Here is a 7,007-nt window from a genome sequence, read left to right as displayed (position 1 = left end):
CAGGCTGGGAAAGCGGGCGGCCGCCAAGCCCCGCCCCTTAGCCCCGCCTCTTAAAGGAGCCGCTCCCAAGCGCAGGCTGGGCGCTACAGCCGGTCCTGGCTTTCTGCTGAGAGTGGTTGGGTTCTTGTCAACTTCCCTCTGCTGCGCTTCCGGTCTCCCCTTGGTGCCAGAAGTCTTCTTTACTGTTTGAAATGACATTCCTTTGTGAGGGTTTTCTTTTTTTTTTTAATCCCCTAACACTTGTTTTTACTATATGAAAATGTACAAGAGGAAAATCACGCGTGATTGATCACGGTGGACCTGGGCTGTAATAGAGGATGGGCTGAAGTGGGAATTCTGCCGTGATAGAGAATGTGTGCGGGGGTGTGGCTCAGTGGTAGAATGCTTGCCTAGCATGTGAGGAGACCCGGGTTTGATCCCCAGCCTTGGAGGGGTGGGGAAGGAAAAAAAAAGATAGATAAATGCAAAATGAGGTGGAAAAGGGAACATTTCCTTAGGATGAGAGATCGATTAGGCTGGCAGCCAGGGTCTGCTGTACAACTTGTAGCCACTTCTGCCTTTGGCAGCCTCCCTGAGCTTGTAGGGCGTTTGCTATTTAACTAAGAAGAAATTTAAACTATAAGGATAATTTATTTATTATTATTATTAATTCTTTTTTTTTTTTACCATTTATCTTCAACTACAAATGTACGTATCAGAGCATTTAGGCTGGGGTTGTAGCTCAGTGTTAGACAAGTCTAGCCTGATTGAGGCTCTGGGTTCATGCCACAGCACCTGGGGGTGGGGAGAGGCCTGGCGTGGTGGCTCACCCCTATAATCTCAGCAATTTGGGAGGTGGAGATTAGAAGGATCATGGTTTGAGGCTAGCAGGACCAAAGAGTGACGGAGGGGCAGGGCGCAATACTGGGGATTGAACTCAGGACCTGGCCTGGCTAAAGCACTTAACCACCTGAGCCACAGTCCCAGTCTAGCTGGTGGCCTTTTACCTGGCAGAAATAGAAGCTGTCATGGAGTGTTGGCGGGGAAGGAAAGGCCAGTCAAAGGTTTGGGATAAGTTTCATCTCCAAATAAGAAATGATTCTGTACTCTTGTCCCAGGTGTAAAATCTTGTCATTTTTGTTGAGTCACATGTTCTCTGCAAGTATGACGTATTTCAAACACGTCTACCAACTGGTAAGTATAAAAGTCTCAGACCAGTTTTTCAGAACAACCCACAACCTGGTCCTGGTGTATGAGATCCTGTGAGACCACAGAAAGGCAGACACACCCAGTATGGATCACACAATGCAATTTATTGGGGTCCTTACAAAGTTTTTTTGGGTGGTACTAGAGATTGAACTCAGGGCCTCAAGCTGCTCTACCACTGGAGCCACGGCCCATGTTCCTTTTACTTTCAGCTTGCTTTTCAGATAGGGTCTTGAACTTTTACTCAGGCCAGCCATGGACCCAAATCCTCCTACTCCCACCTCCTGAGGAGATAGAATTATAGTCACGAGTCACTACACTGCCTTGCTTTTTTGGGGGGTGGAGTGGGAGGTAAGACTGGTGTCTTGAACTCAGGGCTTCACACTTGCAAAGCAGGTGCTCTACAGTTTGAGCTGTACCTCCAGTCCATTTTGCTCTGGTTATTTTGGAGATTGGGTCTCTAGAACTATTTGCCTGGGTTGCTCTCCAACCTCAACCATCCCAATCTCAGCCTCCCAAGTAGCTGGGATTACAGGAGTGAGCCACCAGCATCACACAGCCTTATTTTTGAGATTGGGTCTTGCTATCTTTTTTCCCAGGCTAGCCTTGAACCTCCACCCTGCTGTCTCTGCTTCCTGAGTTATTGGTTGGCTTTATGAATGGAAGCATGGTGCTGGGAACCAGCAAGACCATTGGATCCCCTCAATTTGGGTCAGAAAGAGGGGCGTATGTATGACTCAGAACAAAAGTGATTTCATCCTGGCTGAAACGGACCAGGCTTATCTTATGATAATCTGAAGAGTAAGGCACAGCCCTGGTGCCAGGGTCCTCACGGTTTGCTGGGAAACTCCCCAGGAAAAACCAGCCTCAGTTTCTCAGGGGCGATCACGACCATTTTCAAGAAAGATGGCTGCAGTTGTGTCAGGCTGGATCCATACACCAGTCTTAATATTTGGGGGCGCTCACTGGCAATAGGACATTGTAAAACAAAATGATTTATATGCTAAGGTCTTGCCGCTTGTATAAATATTTGCACACAGTGTGTACTTGTGCGTTTCAGCAGTGGGCCAGGGGTCCTGACATTCCTTCCTTTTTCCTATAAATGAAAAAGAGTCACAGTGCGTGACCACTGAGAAATAGATGTGTAAAGTGAGCTTCTGTCAGGGTGATGCAAAGTTAGACACTGAAAATATCGAGTACTTTGAAACAAACTACTTTCTTCGTCTCTCCCTGCAGTTTGGATGCAGTATGTGTTTACAGTAGGCTTTGTGAGCTTTTTTTTTTTAAATGGTGTTGGAATTTGAACTCAGGGCCTTACCACTTGAGACATACTCCCAGCCCATTTTTGCTTTAGTTATTTTTCAGATAAGGTCTCATATTTTTGCCCAGAGCTGTTTCAACCAAGTTCCTCTTATCTACACCTCCCAGATACTGGGATCATAGGCATGCATCATTATACCTGGCTTCAGTATTGAGATAGGGTCTCACAAACTTTTTGCCTGGGCCGGCTTCAGATAGTCATCCTCCTATCTATGCCTCCGACGTAGCTGGGATCATAAGCCTGTGCCGCCGTGCCTGGCCAGCATCCATTACTCTTTTCAAAATTAGGATCTGTTCATTGTAGAGGGGCTGCATTGTGACAATTCCAGATGGGCTTGTATTGCACATAGATTAGACCACCCACCATCTCTCCCTCGACCCCTCCCCACCCCACTTACAGCAATCGCAAGAGATTTTTTTGCTCTAGTTCATAGCATATGTGAAGTCCATCCTCCATATTCCCTCCCCTTCATCTCCCTCATTCAGCTCCTCTCCCACTAGCACCCCACACGCTGTACACATTTTACTTGGGCTGTGTGCACACCTGTGTCCCCACTACAGAGTAATGACCCATGGGTATGGCCTAACCCTGTCCATTTCTCCATTTATCCCTGCCCAATCAAGTGGTTGATGGAGAATTTGGCTCATGAGATGTGTTAATTCCACCACCTTTTCTCAGACCTCTCTTTCCATCCACCCATGTGCCCTGGTGCAGAGGTTGCGGGTCCAAAGGTTTTCTTGAATGAACGAATGAATGAGTGAACAAGTGAGTGAATGATTGAAGGGAAGATTCAAGCCAAATGCCATTACTGATTACTTCATTGATACAACACAACAATGAAAACACTTTTAAAATGAACAGAACTTAGCTGAGTGCTTCACGAATGGTGACAATTTGATTAGACCCTGCCTTCAACAGGTGTCTAATGGGACAAGAATCCTGGATATCCGATTACAATGAGACTTCACCGAAGTTTTGCTGGGTGGCAGAAGCTGGCATATCGGAACACAAAGGTTTTGTGCTTGGTTTGATTTGGTTGGGTTTGGTTTTTGAGATGGGTGCTATGTTGCCCGTGCTGGACTCAAAGTCCTTATAACCTGCTACCTCCACCTCCTGAGTGGCCGGGATTACAAGTGGGTCCCACAATGCCCAGCTAGGTTTGGGTGTGTAAACTGACCTTCAGGGTAGGTCATGTTTTCCCTGACCTGCGGGACACGGTTTATGGGGTCATCTTGCCTCCAGTGAGGGGATTGCTGTGCCCACAGAGGACGTGAGCTTAGCCTAATCATCAGCCCATGATCTTAGAGAGACGCCAGCTTTCACCTTACCAGATCATCGCCGCCAGCCTCACCACTGACACACGAGCCATGACTCGGGAGGACAAGTAGCTCGGGTGGAGTTGATTCTGGACCTGTGCTCAGACTGTTTGATCTCAGGGCTGCACTGACCAGTGTCCCCTCTCTCTTTTGGTGCCTCTGCAGCACAAGCTGCCACCTAGCAGGTACATGGCTACTGCCCCTGGTTACAAAGTGTGTCCTGCCAGGGGACAACAGCCCCCAAACTGTTCTATGAATAGAAAGTGGAGGAAAATATGAAATTAGATCCACATGGCTATAACAGAAAGTTTAATATGCATCATAAATGTTAGCAGATTCTTTTGAACCCCAATGCAAGTGTTCAGAGGCAGAGCCTTGGGAAGAGATTAGGCTTGAGGCTCCTGACACATGGACAGTGTGTGTGCCTTTAGAGAGGAGCTTGAGGGGCTGGGTTCAACCCTTCCACCCACCCATCCTGAGAGGACACAAAACAAGGTGCCACGTCACAGGGGAGGGCTCAAACTCTCCACGCAATGATTGTTATAAATTTGAAAAGTTCCTTGAGGCAAACCATTGTGGGTGACAGCCTGCCATGATTGGCCCACTCCGTACTGCTCCTCACAGGGCCTTTGTGATGTCATAGAGCAGCATGTATTTAAGGGCCCGAGTGGGCTGGCTTTTGTCCTTTTACTGCAGGGAGCTCGTTGGGTGTGACCTGCTGGACTCGAGCGTTGTGAGAGACTCCATCCTGACAGTTTGTGACCTACTGCGCACCGTGAGCCGCTAGTTACTTCACGTCGTCCGGTAAGGGGTTTAGGGTTTGGTGTTTTGAGTTTATTCTTGTTTATTTATATGTCGTTTGTGTTTATTCTTGCTCGCTTTTTCATTTTTTCTTTATGTCTCCCCATTTTTTCTTTTTCTCACACTTGATTTTTCTTAGTCATTCATACTTTTATTTCCTTTCATTTTCCTATTTTTCATTGTTATTTCACATATTTTATGTGTGCTGGATAAGGTATTTCATATTCTGTTTCCCTACATGCTTAGAATGCACTTGAATCAAGTTCACCCACTATTACCCTGTCCCATCCCCAACTCATTAAAATTCCCATTGTACCTTCTTGTCCTGCGTTGTCCACCTAGACTCCACAGGAATAAAACAGGCAACGTTTGTCTTTGGGGGACTTGCTTGTTTCACTAAACCTCATGTCCAGGTCTATCCTTCAAGTGTAGACATCATTTTGTTCTTCTGTATAGCTGAGTAAACCTCCACTGTGGTTGCAGGTGACAGCTTCTGAGCCATCCATCCACTGATGGGCACCTAGGCTGACTCCATAGTTTGGCAATTGTGAGCGTGCAGTGATCAGCCTGGGTATGCAGGGTCTTTGTCCTAAGGTGACTTTGATTCTTCTGGTATCCACTGAGAGGTGGCATATCGGAATTCATGGAAGGCTCCATTCTTAATTATTTCAGCCCCATCCAATTTCCGCAGGGGCTGCACTAATTTACTTTCCTGCAGCTGGGAAGCCGTGGGCTTCCTTGCCAGCGTGTGTTGGTTTTGGATTTCTTCCTAGTAGTCATGGTCACTGGGCCACCAGGGAGTCACAGTGCAGCTTTGAGCTGCGTCTCCCTGATGGCTAAAGATCGTGGACCTCTTTCTAGGCGCTTACGGCCATGCGGACATCTTCATTGAGAAGAATTTGTCCCCTGCATTTGGCCCTTTTCTTGATTTTGGTGCTGAGGTTTGAACTCAGTACCTGTGCTTCCAAGGCAGGCGCTCTAGAGTTGAGGTGTGCCGCCGGCCCTTTCTGCTTTTAGTCATTTTTCAGAGAGGGTCTTGCTGTTTTGGGCAGGCTAGTGTCAGTCTGTGATCCTCCATCTGCCTCCAATGTAGCTGGAACTACAGGCACATGCAACAATGCCTAGCGTTTCAGTGAGATAGAGACAGTGTTTACCCCTGCTGGCCTCTAACCATGGTCCACCTCATGCCCTCTCCCGACTAGCTGGGATTACAGCTGTGACACACCATGACCCTCGTGATTTGCTCTTATATTGATTGGGTTATTTGCTCTTTTGTTGTCTCGGTTTTGGGGTCTTTAAGGATTCTAGATATTAATTCCCTTGGATGAGTAGAAGGCCAAGATTTTCTCCCGTTCTCTAGGCTCTGTGTTCATTCTGTAGTTTGTTTCCTCTGTGTGCCATAGCTGGAGAATTCCACTTGTCAGTCAGTTCCCACTCTAATTTCCTGGACTGCTGCAGTCAAGTAAGTACTGGGTGCTTACCCCTTCGCCTGGGGCTCTGCCACTGGATGCCTATTCGGAAATTCATGGCAAAGCTTCGACCCACGTTTTCCTCCAGCTGTTCCCAAGTTTCTGTCTTAACTAAGGTCTCTGGTCCATTTTGAGTTCTTTCTGCACAGGGTGTGAGATGGGGACCTGCTTGCGGCCCCAGTGTGGATGTCGAGTTTTGCCAGCACCATGTGTGAAGGGCCATCTTTCTTCCAAAGTACGTCTTCGGCTCCTCTGTCAAGAATCTCGTGGCCGTCGCTTCGTGGACGTCCTTCTGGGTCTTCTCTTCTCTCTCCCAGGTCTCTGTCTGCTTTTGTGTCAGTACCATGCTGCTTTTGTCGTGATGGCTCTGTAGTGTAGTTGAAAGTCAGGTATTGTGGTACGTCCGGCATTGCTCTTTTTGCTGACAATTGTTTGGTAATTTGGGATCTTTCATTTGAATTTTAGCGTAGATGTTCCTACTTCCATGAAGAATGACATTGGATCTGATGCAGGCTGCATTGAATCTGCATCCCAGTTTGGGGAAGATGGCACTTTGCCAACAGCGTCTGTCAGTCCGTGGACACAGGAGGTCTTTGCATCTTCTAGTGTCTTCTCCCATTTCTCTCCTCCATGCTCTGTACTCGTCAGGACAGAGCTCCTCCCCTGCCTTCCCGAAGTGTATCCTAGGTGTTTCTTGAGGCGCTTGTGAATGGGATTGTCCTGCTCACTTCTTTTGCACCAGGTTTCTTGCTGACGTACGCAAAGGCTACTCACTCTCCTGGTGACTTTGTGTGCCGCTGCTTGGCCGCAAGCGCTTCTGAACTTGACGTGTTTTCTGGTGGAGTCTTCGCCTCTTCTGCATTGGATCATGGTAGGTGCACACACGGGTAATTTGCTGTCTTTGCTCTTTATTGT

Source organism: Castor canadensis, chromosome 6, assembly GCF_047511655.1.
Source record: "Castor canadensis chromosome 6, mCasCan1.hap1v2, whole genome shotgun sequence".
Lineage (NCBI taxonomy): Eukaryota > Metazoa > Chordata > Mammalia > Rodentia > Castoridae > Castor > Castor canadensis.
This window is presented reverse-complemented; position numbering follows the sequence as displayed.